A 24,861-nucleotide genomic window follows, 5' to 3' on the forward strand; every position below is an offset into this window, starting at 1 on the left:
AAGGGGCAGGAGGCTGAGTGCACTGAGCGGCGCTCAGTTGTTTTAAGACAGCGCTCACCTCAGTCTCAGCCCGGCTGCCTCTCCTCGGTGTCTTCTCTCTGGCGCTCCTGCTCCGCTCTGGTGTTGTGGGCAGAGTCAGGGGACTCCCCGGTAAAGCCAGGACAGCAGCCATGAGGAGAGCCATGACGGCTGCATCAGCACTCGGCGGCCGAGTGGGCCCCCTGAGGGTAGTGGGCCCCGGCACTTGCCTGAGTTCGCTGGGTGCTGACGCCGGCCCTGCTTAAAGGTCGCCTTTTTTGGGGGGGTTGGTGCCCTGTAAGGGACAGTATAGGTGGTATTGGTAGAGACAGTTTATCAACATCATGTTTACCTCTAATTCCTCCAGGTACTGAAATACTCAAGCCTACAGATGCCAGGTCTTCCGGAAATCACAATCTCTGTGTAACAGATACATCAAGATTCACACATCGCAGAAACTATCTGGATTCATTGGCCCAGGACTTACATGTGAATGGTAAGTGATCCACGGCTACATCCTTCTGGCATTGTTTGATAAATTCTGACATGGAATGTATCTTGTTCTAGGGTTTCTTTGCCATTGATCACTGAAAATATTGTTTATCTTTTGGTATTTTAAGGTGTTTCATTCAAAGTTAAAGGGGTTGGCTATCTTTTCAAAATTGATGGCCTATCCTTAATTATAGGTCCATTTTCAATCTCTGGTCTCCCAGAAATGTTTACATGCCAGGAGCCAGCTGATCTGGGAGGGGGGGTCCCGACAGTTGTACCACCAGAGATTGAAAATGGATGGCTTATCCTATGGATAGGCCATCAATTTTGAAAGGACGGATAACCCCTTAAAATCTTGGCGGGATTTTTGTAAATGATTTGTTGTATTTTGGTATTCCTATGCTATAGGGTTTTGTCAGTGGTATAAATTTATATTCACTGTCTAGTTTGTGCCTTTATACCGAGGCCGCTCGAGTTGGGCGCACCAAGGACCCCCCTAAACCTGGAGACGGCCCTGTGTGAAGTTATGCTCATGTTATATAGTTTAGCCAAAACTTCTCCTAACTGACCTGCACAACACCTTACAACATATCTGGTCCGGCCCGCTCGCTTCTTCACATTCAACTTACTCAATTCTCTAGTGACCTCATCTGCCGTAATCACAAACGAAAGATCACCACCATCATACGACATTTCAATAGGTCGTTGTATCCACCCTAATCCCCCATAATCAGATCCTTGTGACATGTCACGCGCCTGTACACCTTCATCACTAAATCTATTTTAAAAAAACTCACTAAACTCGATAGCCCTGACTATATTACCATCCACATTTTCACTCTGCAATTTTAATCTTTTTCATACCTGCCCATACTCCCCTTATATTATTATTTGACATCTTATTTTCTAATTTTTTACTGTAAGATTCTTTTCCCTCCCTTAGGCCTCATGCACACGACCGTAAAAACGCCCGTAATTACGGGCCCATAGACTTCTATTGGCCATGGGTACCTCCCTGTATGCCTACGGGAAGGTGCCCGTGCCGTTGAAAAATATAGAACATGTCCTATCTCAGGCCGTAATTACGGCACGGGCAGCCCATAGAAGTCTATGGGGCTCCCGTAATTACGGGTGACTACGTGTGTGCACCCGTAATTACGGGAGCGTTGCTAGGCGACGTAAGTGTATAGTCACTGTCCAGGGTGCTGAAAGAGTTAAACGATCGGCAGTAACTCTTTCAGCACCAGGGACAGTGACTGCCGATCACAATATAGATAAAGCTGTAAAAAAAAAAAGACGTTCATACTTATGCAGAGCTCCCTGCTTCTTCCTCCAGTCCGGCCTCCTGGGATGATGTTACAGCCCATGTGACTGCTGCAGCCAAACACAGGCCAATCACTGGCTGCAGCCAATCACAGGCTAATCACTGGCTGCAGCGGTCACATGGACTGCGCGTCATCCAGGGAGGTCGGACTGGATGTCAAGAGAGGGACGCGTCACCAAGACAACGGCCGGGTAAGTATGAATTTCTTTTACTTTTATTACGGAAAGGGCTGTCCCTTCTCTCTATCCTGCACTGATAGAGAGAATGGCTGCCGATTACTGCAGTGTAATTTTGCAGCGAAAACGTGCCCGTAAATACAGGTGGAATACGGGTGACCAAGGACCCGTATTTACGCCAGTATTTACGGGTGGACAAAAATACGGTCGTGTGCATGAGGCCTTAGTTTACACTTTAAATCCTTCTGTACGTTATGTATCAAGTTTTCATCGCGTAACCTAAATGCCTAAATACAATAGTCAGAAACTCTAGAGGTAGTCACCCAACTTTTCCACACTCCTGGATGAGAAAAGTGGGTGACAACCTCAGTGGGAGCTGTATTGGTGACCCTATTGGTTGTTGTCCAACTTTCCCAGAAACAAGGAAAAATCAAAAATGTGTCTCTTATTAATAATAATAATAATAATAATAATAATAATAATAATAATAATAATAATACAACTCCAGGACTTCACCTGCGACTTTAGTTATTTTTGAGTATACTTTTTCTTTTATAGATTAGCAGGCACCTTATTGCATAAGGCAGGTGCCAGGGACTGCAGGATAAAGGAATGGTCAAGTAAAGGAGGCAATTAAGTTAGGTCAGTGTCTCCCCTTTCTGTACGTCCATTTGTTGGGTGGGACACATGACAATGTATAAGACAACTTTATTGCCCGCCCTACCTCTCTGGCGATTGCTCCAGCAGCGTTGCCCGCCCTCCCTTCCCTATTGCGCCACTTTTTTGTTTTAATAATATAATTTTTATTTTAAAAATGTCAACATTTTCCCCAACACTTTATAATTCAGAGGGAACATGTACAGACAATATCAGACGTTACATAGTGACAAAAATAATTAATTCAAACAAGAGGAGTGAGGAACCTGCTCGCAAGAGCTTGCAGTCTTTGAGAAAATAGGAATTTGGTGGATCGACACATCCATGCATTACACAGACAGCCTTTGCCTTTTATCTGTGTAATTCTTCTTTTCCCCTGTGATGGCGCTGCAGTAAAATCAGATACTTGCTGCTTTATACTCCTTGGAATATGGCTGATCGCTGGGGTTCTCACCAACCTCTTCAAGTTCTTCCTGATCTCTTTCATTTTTGCTGACTGAGGAGTGTGGCTTTAGTGGAGGGGTGGAGCTTAACATTTTTTGTTTTATTGCAGACAGAGCAGTATGGGGGGGCTCCTTTTATAACCAGTGTCTATATACATCCAGACACAGACTTGTGAAAAGGCGGAGGGGAAAATGTCTGATCTAGGACTCACAGAAGAATTTTTTAGACAACATAGGACCAAGTGGATAGTTTTTATTTTGTATATAGTTTCTACCTTTAGTGTCCTTTAAAGTGGTTGCATTTATATGGCTCACATGATGAATATCTCTTCTGTATGTGCATATTATCCAATACATCATGGAAACAGCCATATTGGATTATCATAATATATACTAATACCTGACTGCTATATAATATTGAGAAATGACGAGGAGACAAAGCTTTTAATATTAAAACACAATTTATTTAACTGAAATTCCTAACTAAAGCTACTGATCAAGAAGAAGGCAAAAACCCTGCGCACGTTTAGCCAATTTGTGCCACAGGGGAAAATTCCTTGTTGACCCCGAGAAAAGGCGATCAGTCCGAGAACCCAGGATCAGAGCTTGTAATGCAACTAACTAAACACATCTCATTGATAGCTATGACATTGTATTATATAGTAACTTATATCATTACGTATACGGCATATACAGACGTTTTCCAATCCCAGCTGTTGTCCTCGATGTCCCGGTATCATGCCGGCCGCTCCTCTACTGATCGGACTCTGGAGATCACAGCACGACTATGGTCATCTCAGCTGTGAAAGAGAAAGAGAAGTTGTCCAATCCCAGTTGTTGTCCTCGATGTCCCGGTATCATTCCGGCCGCTCCTCTACTGATCGGACTCTGGAGATCACAGCACGACTATGGTCATCTCAGCTGTGAAAGAGAAAGATGTTTTCTAATTTTTTACTGTAAGATTCTTTTCCCTCCCTTAGGCCTCATGCACACGACCGTAAAAACGCCCGTAATTACGGGCCCATAGACTTCTATTGGCCATGGGTACCTCCCTGTATGCCTACGGGAAGGTGCCCGTGCCGTTGAAAAATATAGAACATGTCCTATCTCAGGCCGTAATTACGGCACGGGCAGCCCATAGAAGTCTATGGGGCTCCCGTAATTACGGGTGACTACGTGTGTGCACCCGTAATTACGGGAGCGTTGCTAGGCGACGTAAGTGTATAGTCACTGTCCAGGGTGCTGAAAGAGTTAAACGATCGGCAGTAACTCTTTCAGCACCAGGGACAGTGACTGCCGATCACAATATAGATAAAGCTGTAAAAAAAAAAAGACGTTCATACTTATGCAGAGCTCCCTGCTTCTTCCTCCAGTCCGGCCTCCTGGGATGATGTTACAGCCCATGTGACTGCTGCAGCCAAACACAGGCCAATCACTGGCTGCAGCCAATCACAGGCTAATCACTGGCTGCAGCGGTCACATGGACTGCGCGTCATCCAGGGAGGTCGGACTGGATGTCAAGAGAGGGACGCGTCACCAAGACAACGGCCGGGTAAGTATGAATTTCTTTTACTTTTATTACGGAAAGGGCTGTCCCTTCTCTCTATCCTGCACTGATAGAGAGAATGGCTGCCGATTACTGCAGTGTAATTTTGCAGCGAAAACGTGCCCGTAAATACAGGTGGAATACGGGTGACCAAGGACCCGTATTTACGCCAGTATTTACGGGTGGACAAAAATACGGTCGTGTGCATGAGGCCTTAGTTTACACTTTAAATCCTTCTGTACGTTATGTATCAAGTTTTCATCGCGTAACCTAAATGCCTAAATACAATAGTCAGAAACTCTAGAGGTAGTCACCCAACTTTTCCACACTCCTGGATGAGAAAAGTGGGTGACAACCTCAGTGGGAGCTGTATTGGTGACCCTATTGGTTGTTGTCCAACTTTCCCAGAAACAAGGAAAAATCAAAAATGTGTCTCTTATTAATAATAATAATAATAATAATAATAATAATAATAATAATAATAATAATAATAATACAACTCCAGGACTTCACCTGCGACTTTAGTTATTTTTGAGTATACTTTTTCTTTTATAGATTAGCAGGCACCTTATTGCATAAGGCAGGTGCCAGGGACTGCAGGATAAAGGAATGGTCAAGTAAAGGAGGCAATTAAGTTAGGTCAGTGTCTCCCCTTTCTGTACGTCCATTTGTTGGGTGGGACACATGACAATGTATAAGACAACTTTATTGCCCGCCCTACCTCTCTGGCGATTGCTCCAGCAGCGTTGCCCGCCCTCCCTTCCCTATTGCGCCACTTTTTTGTTTTAATAATATAATTTTTATTTTAAAAATGTCAACATTTTCCCCAACACTTTATAATTCAGAGGGAACATGTACAGACAATATCAGACGTTACATAGTGACAAAAATAATTAATTCAAACAAGAGGAGTGAGGAACCTGCTCGCAAGAGCTTGCAGTCTTTGAGAAAATAGGAATTTGGTGGATCGACACATCCATGCATTACACAGACAGCCTTTGCCTTTTATCTGTGTAATTCTTCTTTTCCCCTGTGATGGCGCTGCAGTAAAATCAGATACTTGCTGCTTTATACTCCTTGGAATATGGCTGATCGCTGGGGTTCTCACCAACCTCTTCAAGTTCTTCCTGATCTCTTTCATTTTTGCTGACTGAGGAGTGTGGCTTTAGTGGAGGGGTGGAGCTTAACATTTTTTGTTTTATTGCAGACAGAGCAGTATGGGGGGGCTCCTTTTATAACCAGTGTCTATATACATCCAGACACAGACTTGTGAAAAGGCGGAGGGGAAAATGTCTGATCTAGGACTCACAGAAGAATTTTTTAGACAACATAGGACCAAGTGGATAGTTTTTATTTTGTATATAGTTTCTACCTTTAGTGTCCTTTAAAGTGGTTGCATTTATATGGCTCACATGATGAATATCTCTTCTGTATGTGCATATTATCCAATACATCATGGAAACAGCCATATTGGATTATCATAATATATACTAATACCTGACTGCTATATAATATTGAGAAATGACGAGGAGACAAAGCTTTTAATATTAAAACACAATTTATTTAACTGAAATTCCTAACTAAAGCTACTGATCAAGAAGAAGGCAAAAACCCTGCGCACGTTTAGCCAATTTGTGCCACAGGGGAAAATTCCTTGTTGACCCCGAGAAAAGGCGATCAGTCCGAGAACCCAGGATCAGAGCTTGTAATGCAACTAACTAAACACATCTCATTGATAGCTATGACATTGTATTATATAGTAACTTATATCATTACGTATACGGCATATACAGACGTTTTCCAATCCCAGCTGTTGTCCTCGATGTCCCGGTATCATGCCGGCCGCTCCTCTACTGATCGGACTCTGGAGATCACAGCACGACTATGGTCATCTCAGCTGTGAAAGAGAAAGAGAAGTTGTCCAATCCCAGTTGTTGTCCTCGATGTCCCGGTATCATTCCGGCCGCTCCTCTACTGATCGGACTCTGGAGATCACAGCACGACTATGGTCATCTCAGCTGTGAAAGAGAAAGAGAAGTTGTCCAATCCCAGTTGTTGTCCTCGATGTCCCGGTATCATGCCGGCCGCTCCTCTACTGATCGGACTCTGGAGATCACAGCACAACTATGGTCATCTCAGCTGTGAAAGAGAAAGAGAAGTTGTCCAATCCCAGTTGTTGTCCTCGATGTCCCGGTATCATGCCGGCCGCTCCTCTACTGATCGGACTCTGGAGATCACAGCACGACTATGGTCATCTCAGCTGTGAAAGAGAAAGAGAAGTTGTCCAATCCCAGTTGTTGTCCTCGACGTCCCGGTATCATGCCGGCCGCTCCTTTACTGATCGGACACTGGAGATCAAAGCACGACTATGGTCATCTCAGCTGTGAAAGAGGAGTTGTCCAATCCCAGTTGTTGTCCTCGATGTCCCGGTATCATGCCGGCCGCTCCTCTACTGATCGGACTCTGGAGATCACAGCACGACTATGGTCATCTCAGCTGTGAAAGAGAAAGAGAAGTTGTCCAATCCCAGTTGTTGTCCTCGAAGTCCCGGAATCATGCCGGCCGCTCCTCTACTGATCGGACTCTGGAGATCACAGCACGACTATGGTCATCTCAGCTGTGAAAGAGAAAAAGAAGTTGTCCAATCCCAGTTGTTGTCCTCGACGTCCCGGTATCATGCCGGCCGCTCCTCTACTGATTGGAATCTGGAGATCACAGAGAAAAGGCGATCAGTCCGAGAACCCAGGGTCAGAGCTTGTAATGCAACTAACTAAACACATCTCATTGATAGCTATGACATTGTATTATATAGTAACTTATATCATTACGTATACGGCATATCCAGAAGTTGTCCAATCCCAGCTGTTGTCCCGGTATCATGCCGGCCGCTCCTCTACTGATCACAGCACGACTATGGTCATCTCAGCTGTGAAAAAGAAAGAGAACACTGCCCTCCTATGGCCTTCTCCTGTGACATGTGTTCGTCTGCTGTTCGAGCTATAGGAAAACATCACTCCCTGTTATCATCCAGGAGGTGTTTCATGGTCATAGACCTTCTATTCAGACCAAACAAGGTCCAGGTTCTCACAGAAAACAACCGTGCGATAACTGTTGAGGACTCTTTGCATGTGTGACACGGAGGAGTTATAGGAGGACATCAAACAAGGCTCTTGCTAAAGTGAATAACTTAACATTGATTCTATGTATTTAGACCTATATAATCCATGTTACCAGTTACCTATATAGCACCAACATATTACACAGTGCTGCACGGAGGGGTCCTCTTTTACTGTCCCCATTGGGGCTCACAATCTAAACTCCCTATTAAATTCCCTATTGGTTTTCGGGGTGTGGGAAGAAACCAGGGTACCCAGAGCAAACCCAGGGAGAGCATACAAACTCCATGCAGATGTTGTCCTTGGTTGGATTTGAACCCAGGACCCCAGCGCTGCAAGGCAACAGTTCTAGCCACCGTGCTGCCCCACATGTGTGTTATGATATCAGAAGGCGCCAAATATAAAACTATAAATAGAATTGTCACGTTACATACGATTGATGAATTTCACAGTTCTTGTCCTCATCTTCAGCCGCCGTCCAGATCTCCTCCCTGCAATGAAATAAAGAGGGCAAAGTTTGCGCTATTTTAACTTAGTTTAATCCACATTTATTCAAATTTTACGGAAAATGTATTTTACGCCGCCGCTTGCGACTGTTTGGTACAGTTTATGCAAAAACCTGCCATAAACTGCTGAGTAAATTCTGACAATAATTTACAACAACCCCCCAAACCTCAAATTTTCAGATTAAATAAACGTATACATCACGTACATACCTAAATGTCTGGAGATTGGCGGCATAATGGCGGCAGATTTTCTCCACGTTACTGTTTTCTTATTGGCTCCAAAACCTGAAAGTAAAGAGCAGAACCTCCCCAGGTGCCATTTTGTTCTCGCCCCGCCATGCGTCGAGTTTTTTGTTTATTATCTTCTGTCTTCTCTACTCATCTTCTTATCTTGGACGGAGCAGTTGCCCCCTGAACCCCAGTTTCTATAGAATCAGTCATTGTGACATCATGCAGTGAGGTAACATTGGCCGCCTGGACTGATGATGTCACAAATATGACCAGAAGTGACATCTCCTGCTATTCATAGTATTGATAGAAAGTTATTACAATGTCACCGTGCACATTGGTTAGCATTGCTAAGTAATGGAAAACTCCCACAAGTTATATGTGAAATACCCTTAAGTGTGCCAAGCTGACAACAAATTCCAAGCCCGTTGACAATACTTTTCCTCTTGTAGCAGTTCACCATTTTCATAGGAAATTAGCCAGATTAATAAATCTATTAAAAAAATAATCCGATCTGATTTGATTGTCATTGCTGAGGGAACCTGTTACACTTGCCTGTAATCGGTTTTTTTTGTTCTTCAGATCAGACCTATTTGGGATCGGTTTAAAAACTGGGTCAAAGGAAAAGTTCTTAATAATGTTCTCAAATCTGGTGTAAAAATTAAAGTTGTCATTTATGGTCACTCCGCATACAATGTTCATAATAAAAAGAAATATTCCCCCCGACATCCTATATTTAATCTCAATTCTGGTAGTAGTCGAAGTTGCCAATATCTCTAACTAAGTGACTAAAAATAGCGATTCTGGTATCGTTTTTTTATAATTTTTTTTATGGCGGTCACCATGTGGGATAAATGACATTATATTTTTAGAGTTCAGGCCGTTACAGATGCGGCGATACCAGTTATGCATAGTTTATTTATTTATTTCTAATAATAAAGGACTTTATAAGGGAAAAAGGGCGATTTTTAATTTTATTATTTTGAAATTTTACTTTTTTACTTTTGTACATTTTTTTTAAAACTTTTTCTAAAGCAGAAGATCCAATTGTTGGTTGTTGTTATAATACACTGCAATACTTATGTATTGCAGGGTATATTATACCTGTCAGTTTCACACTGACAGGGGGCACATTAGCGTTCCATAGGTGGCAGACCGGAGGCCTTTGTTAGGCTTCCAGTTGCCATAGCAACAATCGACCCCCGCAATCGCGTAGCGGGGTGCCGATATTGTTATAACAACTTAAATGCGGCGGTCGTTATTGACCACCGCATTTAAGGAGTTAATCGACGGGGATCACCGCTGTGATCCGACCCGATGTTTTCCCCCAGTACTAAGGCCCCATGCACACGACAGCAAAAAACCTCCGTTTTTGCGGACCGCAATTGCGGTCCGCAAAAACAGAGCCATTCACTTTCATTGAACACTGACACCTTTCCGTAGCACTACGGAAGGGTGTCAGTGCCGTGGAAATGTTCCGGGAATTATGGAACATGTCCGTTCTTTCGCATTTTGCGGGCCGTGCTCCCATACTTTGTATGGGAGCACGGCCCGAAAATGCGGCTGTCAGTCAGCGGCCGGCCGTGCCCGCAATCGCGGGACGTGATTGCGGGCACGGTCGTGTGCATGGGGCCTAAGGCTGCTAGTAGCAGCCCATACTGGGAGATGCCAGGCTGCGGGGAGTGTCTGTGCACTTCGTTAGGAGCGCACGTAGATTAACGGGCTGCAGGCACAAGGACCGGTGGGTGCTTTACGACGCCCACCTGCTTCCCGACACCCCTGGTGGCGGTGGGTACCGGGGTAATAATGTGGGTTAGTGTTAGCCTCTGCACCGGCTAACACTAAACCCCGCCTTAGTAATGGACGTTGTCAATCAGCCAGCGGCCATTACTAAGGCGGTAGTAATACATTTTAAAAAAATACAAGGACATAGAATTTTTTTTTATTGAAATTTAAAAAAAACACATCCCTCCTTAATCATTTTATTGAGAATAAAAAAAGCCGTCATCGAAGTAGTCCTCGAATCCGAAGTCCAACAACTGAACCTGAAAAAAACACAAACTCACAAAAAAATTGCTAACACATAACAAAGCAAAGCAATTACATACATACACACACATTTTTTTGGGGGGTGGACGTATGTTAGTAGAAGGATACTTACTGCTGGAGCCCTGTATCTAAGTATCATGTGTGATACTGTCTGCTCGGCCATGTATCTAAGCCTATCATGTATGATACTGTCTGCTGAGACAATGCATCCAATTTTATCCAGCGGTGTAGCTATAGGAGCCTTAGTCTAAGGCCTTATTTACACAAGTGTAGTTCACGTCCGTGATACGCGTGTGAAAATCACACGTGTTGCACAGACCTATGTAAGGCAATGGGGACATTCAGACATTCCGTGTTTTTCACGCAGCGTGTGTCCGCTGCGTGAAACTCACGACATGTCCTATACTTAAGCGTTTTTTGCGCATCATGCACCAATTGAAGTCAATGGGTGCGTGAAAATCAAAAGCAGCACACGGACGCAATTCCGTGTGCTGCGCGTGATTTGCGCAACAGTAGATCAACAAATGAAGGAAAAAATAAAACCACCTCCTTCATTTCTTTTTCTAAACCACAAAACTGCGTGTCATAAGGATGGCATATGCGCAAAAATCACGCAGCCACGCACCAAACACTTATGACACACGGGACTGCAACACGCAAAAAACGCTGCATTTTTGCGCGCAAAAAACACACACGTTCGTGTGAATTTCGCCTTATAGATATGTTATCTCCGATATGTAGCACTACTGTATGGGAGCACATGGGGAGGTATTACTGTGTAGGGAGTACAAAGTTGGTACTAAAGCTGATCCATAACTGTTTTCTTAAAGGCCAGGGCCGGCTCCAGGATTATGTGGGCCCTTGGGCAAAACAGACTTAGTGGGCCCCTTTGCAGGGGAATGCACTTAAAGCTGCAGTAAAATGGCAGTTTGTTCCTCTATATAGAAGTTCGGCCTCCAGTTTTTGCCCCATATAAAAATTAGGCCCCCCATATAGAGGTTAGGCCCCCAGTTTATGCTCCCATATATACAGTGCCCTCTGTAGATAATGCCATACAGCCCCCTGTAGATAATGCCACACAGCCCCCTGTAGATAATGCCACACACAGCCACCTGTAGATAATGCCACACACAGCCCCTGTAGATAATGCCACACACTGCTCCCTGTAGATAATGCCACACACAGCTCCGTGTAGATAATGCCACACACAGCCCCCTGTAGATAATGCGACACAGTCCCCTGTAGATAATGCGACACAGTCCCCTGTAGATAATACCAAACACACACGCAACCCCTGTAGATAATGCCACACACAGCCCCCTGTAGATAATGCCACACAACCTCCTCTAGATAATGCCACACACACAACCCTGTAGATGCCACACACTGCCCCCTGTAGATAATGCCACACACAGCCTCTGTAGATAATGCCACACAACCCCTGGAGATAATGCCACACACAGCCCCCTTTAGATAATGCCACACACAGCCCCCTGTAGATAATACCACACACTGCTCCCTTTAGATATTGCCACACACTGCCCCCTGTAGATAATGCCACACACTGCTCACTGTAGATATTGCCACACACTGCTCCTTGTAGATATTATTACATACTGCCACCGGTAGATAATGCCACACACAGCCAACTGTAGATAGTGCCACCCCCCCCTGTGGATAGCGCCATTGGGGCTCCCTCTAACAGTGGAATCCCCGGCCAGAGCGTTGCCAAACACAAACATGGACAGTGATGTCAGGGGCTCCTCCAGGAGCAGAATCCCCAGCCAGAGCGTCGGTAACGCTCTGGCCGGGGATTCCGCTCCTGGAGGTGCCATGACAGCAGGATAAGGCAGCACCCAGCGGCCGAGTGAGTCCCCCAAAGGGCAGCGGGTGCTGATACCGGCCCTGGGTCTGAGCATCTGACTGAGGGCTCTATGGGGAAGAAGTATACTGCAAGTGTGGGGGTCTGACTGACTGCTGCGGGCTCTGAGCACTGAGCAGTCATAGATGCTCAGACACCCCCTTGCAGATAATCTTCCGCATAGAGCCCTTTGTATTTAGCGAGATGCTTAGACCCCCCCCCCCCCTTTGCAAACAGCCAAAATCCCACCTTGCAAACAGCCAAAAACCCCCCCTGCTAACAGCAAAAATCCTCCCCTTGCTGACAGCCAAAATCTCCCCTCCTAACAGCAGAAACCACCCCCCGCTATCAGCCAAACCACCCCTCCTTGCTAACAGCCAAACCCCCACCTTGCAAACAGCCCAAACCCCCCCCCCCCCCTGCAAACAGCCCAAATCCCCCCCAATCTCTAGCGTCGGCCAGCGATGTCTTTTTTAAGTTAATAAGGGGCAGGAGGCTGAGTGCACTGAGCGGCGCTAAGTTGTTTTAAAACAGCGCTCACCTCAGTCTCAGCCCGGCTGCCTCTCCTCGGTGTCTTCTCTCTGGTGTTCCTGCTCCGCTCTGGTGTTGCGGGCAGAGTCAGGGGACTCCCCGGTAAAGCCAGGACAGCAGCCATGAGGAGAGCCATGACGGCTGCATCAGCACTCGGCGGCCGAGTGGGCCCCCTGAGGGTAGTGGGCCCCGGCACTTGCCTGAGTTCGCCGGGTGCTGACGCCGGCCCTGCTTAAAGGTCGCCTTTTTTGGGGGGGTTGGTGCCCTGTAAGGGACAGTATAGGTGGTATTGGTAGAGACAGTTTATCAACATCATGTTTACCTCTAATTCCTCCAGGTACTGAAATACTCAAGCCTACAGATGCCAGGTCTTCCGGAAATCACAATCTCTGTGTAACAGATACATCAAGATTCACACATCGCAGAAACTATCTGGATTCATTGGCCCAGGACTTACATGTGAATGGTAAGTGATCCACGGTTACATCCTTCTGGCATTGTTTGATAAATTCTGACATGGAATGTATCTTGTTCTAGGGTTTCTTTGCCATTGATCACTGAAAATATTGTTTATCTTTTGGTATTTTAAGGTGTTTCATTCAAAGTTAAAGGGGTTGGCTATCTTTTCAAAATTGATGGCCTATCCTTAATTATAGGTCCATTTTCAATCTCTGGTCTCCCAGAAATGTTTACATGCCAGGAGCCAGCTGATCTGGGAGGGGGGGTCCCGACAGTTGTACCACCAGAGATTGAAAATGGATGGCTTATCCTATGGATAGGCCATCAATTTTGAAAGGACGGATAACCCCTTAAAATCTTGGCGGGATTTTTGTAAATGATTTGTTGTATTTTGGTATTCCTATGCTATAGGGTTTTGTCAGTGGTATAAATTCATATTCACTGTCTAGTTTGTGCCTTTATACCGAGGCCGCTCGAATTGGGCCCACCAAGGACCCCCCTAAACCTGGAGACGGCCCTGTGTGAAGTTATGCTCATGTTATATAGTTTAGCCAAAACTTCTCCTAACTGACCTGCACAACACCTTACAACATATCTGGTCCGGCCCGCTCACTTCTTCACATTTAACTTACTCAATTCTCTAGTGACCTCATCTGCCGTAATCACAAACGAAAGATCACCACCATCATACGACATTTCAATAGGTCGTTGTATCCACCCTAATCCCCCCATAATCAGATCCTTGTGACATGTCACGCGCCTGTACACCTTCATCACTAAATCTATTTTTAAAAAACTCACTAAACTCGATAGCCCTGACTATATTACCATCCACATTTTCACTCTGCAATTTTAATCTTTTTCATATCTGCCAAATACTCCCCTTATATTATTATTTGACATCTTATTTTCGAATTTTTTACTGTAAGATTCTTTTCCCTCCCTTAGGCCTCATGCACACGACCGTAAAAACGGGCCCATAGACTTCTATTTGCCATGGGTACCTCCCCGTATGCTTACGGGAAGGTGCCCGTGCCGTTGAAAAATATAGAACATGTCCTATTTCAGGCCGTAATTACGGCACGGGCAGCCCATAGAAGTCTATGGGGCTTCCATAATTACGGGTGACTACGTGTGTGCACCCGTAATTACGGGAGCGTTGCTAGGCGACGTAAGTGTATAGTCACTGTCCAGGGTGCTGAAAGAATTAAACGATCGGCAGTAACTCTTTGAGCACCAGGGACAGTGACTGCCGATCACAATATAGATAAAGCTGTAAAAAAAAAAAAGACGTTCATACTTACCCAGAACTCCCTGCTTCTTCCTCCAGTCTGGCCTCCTGGGATGATGTTACAGCCCATGTGACTGCTGCAGCCAAACACAGGCCAATCACTGGCTGCAGCGGTCACATGGACTGCGCGTCATCCAGGGAGGTCGGACTGGATGTCAAGAGAGGGACGCGTCACCAAGACAACGGCCGGGTAAGTATGAATTTCTTTTACTTTTATTACGGAAAGGGCTGTCCCTTCTCTCTATCCTGCACTGATAGAGAGAATGGCTGCCGATTACTGCAGTGTAATTTTGCAGCGAAAACGTGCCCGTAAATACAGGTGGAATACGGGTGACCAAGGACCCGTATTTACGCCAGTATTTACGGGTGGACAAAAATACGGTCGTGTGCATGAGGCCTTAGTTTACACTTTAAATCCTTCTGTACGTTATGTATCAAGTTTTCATCGCGTAACCTAAATGCCTAAATACAATAGTCAGAAACTCTAGAGGTGGTCACCCAGCTTTTCCACACTCCTGGATGAGAAAAGTGGGTGACAACCTCAGTGGGAGCTGTATTGGTGACCCTATTGGTTGTTGTCCAACTTTCCCAGAAACAAGGAAAAATCAAAAATGTGTCTCTTAATAATAATACAACTCCAGGACTTCACCTGCGACTTTAGTTATTTTTGAGTATACTTTTTCTTTTATAGATTAGCAGGCACCTCACTGCATAAGGCAGGTGCCAGGGACTGCAGGATAAAGGAATGGTCAGGTAAAGGAGGCAAATAAGTTAGGTCAGTGTCTCCCCTTTCTGTATGTCCATTTGTTGGGTGGGGCACGACAACGTATAAGGCAACTTTATTGCCCTCCCTACCTCTCTGGCGATTGCTCCAGCAGCGTTGCCCGCCCTCCCTTCCCTATTGCACCACTTTTTTGTTTTAATAATATAATTTTTATTTTAAAAATGCCAACATTTTCCCCAACACTTTATAATTCAGAGGGAACATGTACAGACAATATCAGACGTTACATAGTGACAAAAATAATTAATTCAAACAAGAGGAGTGAGGAACCTGCTCGCAAGAGCTTGCAGTCTTTGAGAAAATAGGAATTTGGTGGATCGACACATCCATGCATTACACAGACAGCCTTTGCATTTTATCTGTGTAATTCTTCTTTTCCCCTGTGATGGCACTGCAGTAAAATCAGACACTTGCTGCTTTATTCTCCTTGGAATATGGCTGATCGCTGGGGTTCTCACCAACCTCTTCAAGTTCTTCCTGATCTCTTTCATTTTTGCTGACTGAGGAGTGTGGCTTTAGTGGAGGGGTGGAGCTTAACATTTTTTGTTTTATTGCAGACAGAGCAGTATGGGGGGGCTCCTTTTATAACCAGTGTCTATATACATCCAGACACAGACTTGTGAAAAGGCGAAGGGGAAAATGTCTGATCTAGGACTCACAGAAGAATTTTTTAGACAACATAGGACCAAGTGGATAGTTTTTATTTTGTATATAGTTTCTACTTTTAGTGTCCTTTAAAGTGGTTGCATTTATATGGCTCACATGATGAATATCTCTTCTGTATGTGCATATTATCCAATACATCATGGAAACAGCCATATTGGATTATCATAATATATACTAATACCTGACTGCTATATAATATTGAGAAATGATGAGGAGACAAAGCTTTTAATATTAAAACATAATTTATTTAACTGAAATTCCTAACTAAAGCTACTGATCAAGAAGAAGGCAAAAACCCTGCGCACGTTTAGCCAATTTGTGCCACAGGGGAAAATTCCTTGTTGACCCCGAGAAAAGGCGATCAGTCCGAGAACCCAGGATCAGAGCTTGTAATGCAACTAACTAAACACATCTCATTGATAGCTATGACATTGTATTATATAGTAACTTGTATCATTACGTATACGGCATATACAGAAGTTTTCCAATCCCAGCTGTTGTCCTCGATGTCCCTGTATCATGCCGGCCCCTCCTCTACTGATCGGACTCTGGAGATCACAGCACGACTATGGTCATCTCAGCTGTGAAAGAGAAAGAGAAGTTGTCCAATCCCAGTTGTTGTCCTCGATGTCCCGGTATCATGCCGGCCGCTCCTCTACTGATCGGACTCTGGAGATCACAGCACGACTATGATCATCTCAGCTGTGAAAGAGAAAGAGAAGTTGTCCAATCCCAGTTGTTGTCCTCGATGTCCCGGTATCATGTCGGCCGCTCCTCTACTGATCGGACTCTGGAGATCACAGCACGACTATGATCATCTCAGCTGTGAAAGAGAAGTTGTCCAATCCCAGTTGTTGTCCTCGATGTCCCGGTATCATGCCGGCCGCTCCTCTACTGATCGGACTCTGGAGATCACAGCACGACTATGGTCATCTCAGCTGTGAAAGAGAAGTTGTCCAATCCCAGTTGTTGTCCTTGAAGTCCCGGTATCATGCCGGCCGCTCCTCTACTGATCGGACTCTGGAGATCACAGCACGACTATGGTCATCTCAGCTGTGAAAGAGAAAGAGAAGTTGTCCAATCACAGTTATTGTCCTCGATGTCCAGGTATCATGCCGGCCGCTCCTCTACTGATCGGACTCTGGAGATCACAGCACGACTATGGTCATCTCAGCTGTGAAAGAAAAAGAGAAGTTGTCCAATCCCAGTTGTTGTCCTCGATGTCGCGGTATCATGCCGGCCGCTCCTCTACTGATCGGACTCTGGAGATCACAGCACGACTATGGTCATCTCAGCTGTGAAAGAGAAAGAGAAGTTGTCCAATCCCAGTTGTTGTCCTCGATGTCCCGGTATCATGCCGGCCGCTCCTCTACTGATCGGACTCTGGAGATCACAGCACGACTATGATCATCTCAGCTGTGAAAGAGAAAGAGAAGTTGTCCAATCCCAGTTGTTGTCCTCGATGTCCCGGTATCATGCCGGCCGCTCCTCTACTGATCAGACTCTGGAAATCACAGCACGACTATGGTCATCTCAGCTGTGAAAGAGAAAGAGAAGTTGTCCAATCCCAGTTGTTGTCCTCGATGTCCCGGTATCATGCCGGCCGCCCCTCTACTGATCGGACTCTGTGGAGATCACAGAGAAAAGGCGATCAGTCCGAGAACCCTGGATCAGAGCTTGTAATGCAACTAACTAAACACATCTCATTGATAGCTATGACATCGTATTATATAGTAACTTATATCATTACGTATACGGCATATCCAGAAGTTGTCCAATCCCAGCTGTTGTCCCGGTATCATGCCGGCCGCTCCTCTACTGATCACAGCACGACTATGGTCATCTCAGCTGTGAAAGAGAAAGAGAACACTGCCCTCCTATGGCCTTCTCCTGTGACATGTGTTCGTCTGCTGTTCGAGCTATAGGAAAACATCATTCCCTGTTATCCTGGCATAATCCAGTTTTATTAATGTCCGCGCTGGAGGTGTTTCATGGTCATAGACCTTCTATACAGACCAAACAAGGTCCAGGTTCTCGCAGAAAACAACCGTGGGATAACTGTTGAGGACTCTTTGCATGTGTGACACGGAGGAGTTATAGGAGGACATCAAACAAGGCTCTTGCTAAAGTGAATGCATTGATTCTACGTATTTAGACCTATATAATCCATGTTACCAGTTACCTATATAGCACCAACATATTACGCAGTGCTGTCCCCATTGGGGCTCACAATCTAAATTCCCTATTAAATTCCCTATTGGTTTTCGGGGTGTGGGAGGAAACCAGAGTACCCACAGCAAACACAGGGAGAGCATACAAACTCCATGCAGATGTTGTCCTTGGTTGGATTTGAACCCAGGACCCCAGCGCTGCAAGGCAACAGTGCTAGCCACCGTGCTGCCCCACATGTGTGTTATGACATCAGAAGGCGCCAAATATAAAACTATAAATAGAATTGTCACGTTACATACGATTGATGAATTTCACAGTTCTTGTCCTCATCTTCAGCCGCCGTCCAGATCTCCTCCCTGCAATGAAATAAAGAGGGCAAAGTTTGCGCCATTTTAACTAAGTTTAATCCACATTTATTCAAATTTTACGGAAAATGTATTTTACGCCGCCGCTTACGACTGTTTGGTACAGTTTATGCAAAAACCTGCCATAAACTGCTGAGTAAATTCTGACAATAATTTACAACAACCCCCCAAACCTCAAATTTTCAGATTAAATAAACGTATACATTACGTACATACCTAAATGTCTGGAGATTGGCGGCAAAATGGCGGCAGATTTTGTCCACGTTACTGTTTTCTTATTGGCTCCAAAACCTGAAAGTAAAGAGCAGAACCTCCCCAGGTGCCATTTTGTTCTCGCCCCGCCATGCGTCGAGTTTTTTGTTTCCAGTGTTCCGGATTCCTGATGAATTATCTTCTGTCTTCTCTACTCATCTTCTTATCTTGGACGGAGCAGTTGCCCCCTGAACCCCAGTTTCTATAGAATCAGTCATTGTGACATCATGCAGTGAGGTAACATTGGCCGCCTGGACTGATGATGTCACAAATATGACCAGAAGTGACATCTCCTGCTATTCATAGTATTGATAGAAAGTTATTACAATGTCACCGTGCACATTGGTTAGCATTGCTAAGTAATGGAAAACTCCCACAAGTTATATGTGAAATACCCTTAAGTGTGCCAAGCTGACAACAAATTCCAAGCCCGTTGACAATACTTTTCCTCTTGTAGCAGTTCACCATTTTCATAGGAAATTAGCCAGATTAATAAATCTATTAAAAAAATAATCCGATCTGATTTGATTGTCATTGCTGAGGGAACCTGTTACACTTGCCTGTAATCGGTTTTTTTTGTTCTTCAGATCAGACCTATTTGGGATCGGTTTAAAAACTGGGTCAAAGGAAAAGTTCTTAATAATGTTCTCAAATCTGGTGTAAAAATTAAAGTTGTCATTTATGGTCACTCCGCATACAATGTTCATAATAAAAAGAAATATTCCCCCCGACATCCTATATTTAATCTCAATTCTGGTAGTAGTCGAAGTTGCCAATATCTCTAACTAAGTGACTAAAAATAGCGATTCTGGTATCGTTTTTTTATAATTTTTTTTATGGCGGTCACCATGTGGGATAAATGACATTATATTTTTAGAGTTCAGGCCGTTACAGATGCGGCGATACCAGTTATGCATAGTTTATTTATTTATTTCTAATAATAAAGGACTTTATAAGGGAAAAAGGGCGATTTTTAATTTTATTATTTTGAAATTTTACTTTTTTACTTTTGTACATTTTTTTTAAAACTTTTTCTAAAGCAGAAGATCCAATTGTTGGTTGTTGTTATAATACACTGCAATACTTATGTATTGCAGGGTATATTATACCTGTCAGTTTCACACTGACAGGGGGCACATTAGCGTTCCATAGGTGGCAGACCGGAGGCCTTTGTTAGGCTTCCAGTTGCCATAGCAACAATCGACCCCCGCAATCGCGTAGCGGGGTGCCGATATTGTTATAACAACTTAAATGCGGCGGTCGTTATTGACCACCGCATTTAAGGAGTTAATCGACGGGGATCACCGCTGTGATCCGACCCGATGTTTTCCCCCAGTACTAAGGCCCCATGCACACGACAGCAAAAAACCTCCGTTTTTGCGGACCGCAATTGCGGTCCGCAAAAACAGAGCCATTCACTTTCATTGAACACTGACACCTTTCCGTAGCACTACGGAAGGGTGTCAGTGCCGTGGAAATGTTCCGGGAATTATGGAACATGTCCGTTCTTTCGCATTTTGCGGGCCGTGCTCCCATACTTTGTATGGGAGCACGGCCCGAAAATGCGGCTGTCAGTCAGCGGCCGGCCGTGCCCGCAATCGCGGGACGTGATTGCGGGCACGGTCGTGTGCATGGGGCCTAAGGCTGCTAGTAGCAGCCCATACTGGGAGATGCCAGGCTGCGGGGAGTGTCTGTGCACTTCGTTAGGAGCGCACGTAGATTAACGGGCTGCAGGCACAAGGACCGGTGGGTGCTTTACGACGCCCACCTGCTTCCCGACACCCCTGGTGGCGGTGGGTACCGGGGTAATAATGTGGGTTAGTGTTAGCCTCTGCACCGGCTAACACTAAACCCCGCCTTAGTAATGGACGTTGTCAATCAGCCAGCGGCCATTACTAAGGCGGTAGTAATACATTTTAAAAAAATACAAGGACATAGAATTTTTTTTTATTGAAATTTAAAAAAAACACATCCCTCCTTAATCATTTTATTGAGAATAAAAAAAGCCGTCATCGAAGTAGTCCTCGAATCCGAAGTCCAACAACTGAACCTGAAAAAAACACAAACTCACAAAAAAATTGCTAACACATAACAAAGCAAAGCAATTACATACATACACACACATTTTTTTGGGGGGTGGACGTATGTTAGTAGAAGGATACTTACTGCTGGAGCCCTGTATCTAAGTATCATGTGTGATACTGTCTGCTCGGCCATGTATCTAAGCCTATCATGTATGATACTGTCTGCTGAGACAATGCATCCAATTTTATCCAGCGGTGTAGCTATAGGAGCCTTAGTCTAAGGCCTTATTTACACAAGTGTAGTTCACGTCCGTGATACGCGTGTGAAAATCACACGTGTTGCACAGACCTATGTAAGGCAATGGGGACATTCAGACATTCCGTGTTTTTCACGCAGCGTGTGTCCGCTGCGTGAAACTCACGACATGTCCTATACTTAAGCGTTTTTTGCGCATCATGCACCAATTGAAGTCAATGGGTGCGTGAAAATCAAAAGCAGCACACGGACGCAATTCCGTGTGCTGCGCGTGATTTGCGCAACAGTAGATCAACAAATGAAGGAAAAAATAAAACCACCTCCTTCATTTCTTTTTCTAAACCACAAAACTGCGTGTCATAAGGATGGCATATGCGCAAAAATCACGCAGCCACGCACCAAACACTTATGACACACGGGACTGCAACACGCAAAAAACGCTGCATTTTTGCGCGCAAAAAACACACACGTTCGTGTGAATTTCGCCTTATAGATATGTTATCTCCGATATGTAGCACTACTGTATGGGAGCACATGGGGAGGTATTACTGTGTAGGGAGTACAAAGTTGGTACTAAAGCTGATCCATAACTGTTTTCTTAAAGGCCAGGGCCGGCTCCAGGATTATGTGGGCCCTTGGGCAAAACAGACTTAGTGGGCCCCTTTGCAGGGGAATGCACTTAAAGCTGCAGTAAAATGGCAGTTTGTTCCTCTATATAGAAGTTCGGCCTCCAGTTTTTGCCCCATATAAAAATTAGGCCCCCCATATAGAGGTTAGGCCCCCAGTTTATGCTCCCATATATACAGTGCCCTCTGTAGATAATGCCATACAGCCCCCTGTAGATAATGCCACACAGCCCCCTGTAGATAATGCCACACACAGCCACCTGTAGATAATGCCACACACAGCCCCTGTAGATAATGCCACACACTGCTCCCTGTAGATAATGCCACACACAGCTCCGTGTAGATAATGCCACACACAGCCCCCTGTAGATAATGCGACACAGTCCCCTGTAGATAATGCGACACAGTCCCCTGTAGATAATACCAAACACACACGCAACCCCTGTAGATAATGCCACACACAGCCCCCTGTAGATAATGCCACACAACCTCCTCTAGATAATGCCACACACACAACCCTGTAGATGCCACACACTGCCCCCTGTAGATAATGCCACACACAGCCTCTGTAGATAATGCCACACAACCCCTGGAGATAATGCCACACACAGCCCCCTTTAGATAATGCCACACACAGCCCCCTGTAGATAATACCACACACTGCTCCCTTTAGATATTGCCACACACTGCCCCCTGTAGATAATGCCACACACTGCTCACTGTAGATATTGCCACACACTGCTCCTTGTAGATATTATTACATACTGCCACCGGTAGATAATGCCACACACAGCCAACTGTAGATAGTGCCACCCCCCCCTGTGGATAGCGCCATTGGGGCTCCCTCTAACAGTGGAATCCCCGGCCAGAGCGTTGCCAAACACAAACATGGACAGTGATGTCAGGGGCTCCTCCAGGAGCAGAATCCCCAGCCAGAGCGTCGGTAACGCTCTGGCCGGGGATTCCGCTCCTGGAGGTGCCATGACAGCAGGATAAGGCAGCACCCAGCGGCCGAGTGAGTCCCCCAAAGGGCAGCGGGTGCTGATACCGGCCCTGGGTCTGAGCATCTGACTGAGGGCTCTATGGGGAAGAAGTATACTGCAAGTGTGGGGGTCTGACTGACTGCTGCGGGCTCTGAGCACTGAGCAGTCATAGATGCTCAGACACCCCCTTGCAGATAATCTTCCGCATAGAGCCCTTTGTATTTAGCGAGATGCTTAGACCCCCCCCCCCCTTTGCAAACAGCCAAAATCCCACCTTGCAAACAGCCAAAAACCCCCCCTGCTAACAGCAAAAATCCTCCCCTTGCTGACAGCCAAAATCTCCCCTCCTAACAGCAGAAACCACCCCCCGCTATCAGCCAAACCACCCCTCCTTGCTAACAGCCAAACCCCCACCTTGCAAACAGCCCAAACCCCCCCCCCCCTGCAAACAGCCCAAATCCCCCCCAATCTCTAGCGTCGGCCAGCGATGTCTTTTTTAAGTTAATAAGGGGCAGGAGGCTGAGTGCACTGAGCGGCGCTAAGTTGTTTTAAAACAGCGCTCACCTCAGTCTCAGCCCGGCTGCCTCTCCTCGGTGTCTTCTCTCTGGTGTTCCTGCTCCGCTCTGGTGTTGCGGGCAGAGTCAGGGGACTCCCCGGTAAAGCCAGGACAGCAGCCATGAGGAGAGCCATGACGGCTGCATCAGCACTCGGCGGCCGAGTGGGCCCCCTGAGGGTAGTGGGCCCCGGCACTTGCCTGAGTTCGCCGGGTGCTGACGCCGGCCCTGCTTAAAGGTCGCCTTTTTTGGGGGGGTTGGTGCCCTGTAAGGGACAGTATAGGTGGTATTGGTAGAGACAGTTTATCAACATCATGTTTACCTCTAATTCCTCCAGGTACTGAAATACTCAAGCCTACAGATGCCAGGTCTTCCGGAAATCACAATCTCTGTGTAACAGATACATCAAGATTCACACATCGCAGAAACTATCTGGATTCATTGGCCCAGGACTTACATGTGAATGGTAAGTGATCCACGGCTACATCCTTCTGGCATTGTTTGATAAATTCTGACATGGAATGTATGCTGTTCTAGGGTTTCTTTGCCATTGATCACTGAAAATATTGTTTATCTTTTGATATTTTAAGGTGTTTCATTCAAAGTTAAAGGGGTTGGCTATCTTTTCAAAATTGATGGCCTATCCTTAATTATAGGTCCATTTTCAATCTCTGGTCTCCCAGAAATGTTTACATGCCAGGAGCCAGCTGATCTGGGAGGGGGGGTCCCGACAGTTGTACCACCAGAGATTGAAAATGGATGGCTTATCCTATGGATAGGCCATCAATTTTGAAAGGACGGATAACCCCTTAAAATCTTAGCGGGATTTTGTTGTATTTTGGTATTCCTATGCTATAGGGTTTTGTCAGTGGTATAAATTCATATTCACTGTCTAGTTTGTGCCTTTATACCGAGGCCGCTCGAGTTGGGCGCACCAAGGACCCCCCTAAACCTGGAGACGGCCCTGTGTGAAGTTATGCTCATGTTATATAGTTTAGCCAAAACTTCTCCTAACTGACCTGCACAACACCTTACAACATATCTGGTCCGGCCCGCTCACTTCTTCACATTTAACTTACTCAATTCTCTAGTGACTTCATCTGCCGTAATCACAAACGAAAGATCACCACCATCATACGACATTTCAACGTTGTATCCACCCTAATCCCCCATAATCAGATCCTTGTGACATGTCACGCGCCTGTACACCTTCATCACTGAATCTATTTTAAAAAAACTCACTAAACTTGATAGCCCTGACTATATTACCATCCACATTTTTACTCTGCAATTTTAATCTTTTTCATACCTGCCCAATACTCCCCTTATATTATTATTTGATATCTTATTTTCTAATTTTTTACTGTAAGATTCTTTTCCCTCCCTTAGGCCCCATGCACACGACCGTAAAAACGCCCGTAATTACGGGCCCATAGACTTCTATTGGCCATGGGTACCTCCCCGTATGCTTACGGGAAGGTG

General features: G+C 45.4%; 2 long non-coding RNA genes across 4 annotated transcripts; one reads left to right on the plus strand and one right to left on the minus strand.

Moving 5' to 3' along the window:
- On the plus strand, positions 1-23,842 carry LOC142665970 (uncharacterized). Of its 2 annotated transcripts, none has more exons than XR_012851615.1 (4): positions 1-286; positions 386-514; positions 13,285-13,413; positions 23,717-23,842. It is a non-coding gene; the product is annotated as an uncharacterized LOC142665970 (long non-coding RNA). The 2 variants fall into 2 exon arrangements; XR_012851616.1 differs by having other exon boundaries at positions 1-150.
- On the minus strand, positions 6,196-8,655 carry LOC142666812 (uncharacterized). Of its 2 annotated transcripts, XR_012851739.1 has the most exons (3): positions 8,489-8,655; positions 8,207-8,263; positions 6,196-7,361 (listed from the first exon to the last, which is right to left on the minus strand). It is a non-coding gene; the product is annotated as an uncharacterized LOC142666812 (long non-coding RNA). The 2 variants fall into 2 exon arrangements; XR_012851738.1 differs by having other exon boundaries at positions 6,196-8,263.
- Positions 23,843-24,861: the final 1,019 nt, after the last annotated feature.

This window comes from Rhinoderma darwinii, chromosome 13 (genome assembly GCF_050947455.1).
Source record: "Rhinoderma darwinii isolate aRhiDar2 chromosome 13, aRhiDar2.hap1, whole genome shotgun sequence".
NCBI lineage: Eukaryota > Metazoa > Chordata > Amphibia > Anura > Rhinodermatidae > Rhinoderma > Rhinoderma darwinii.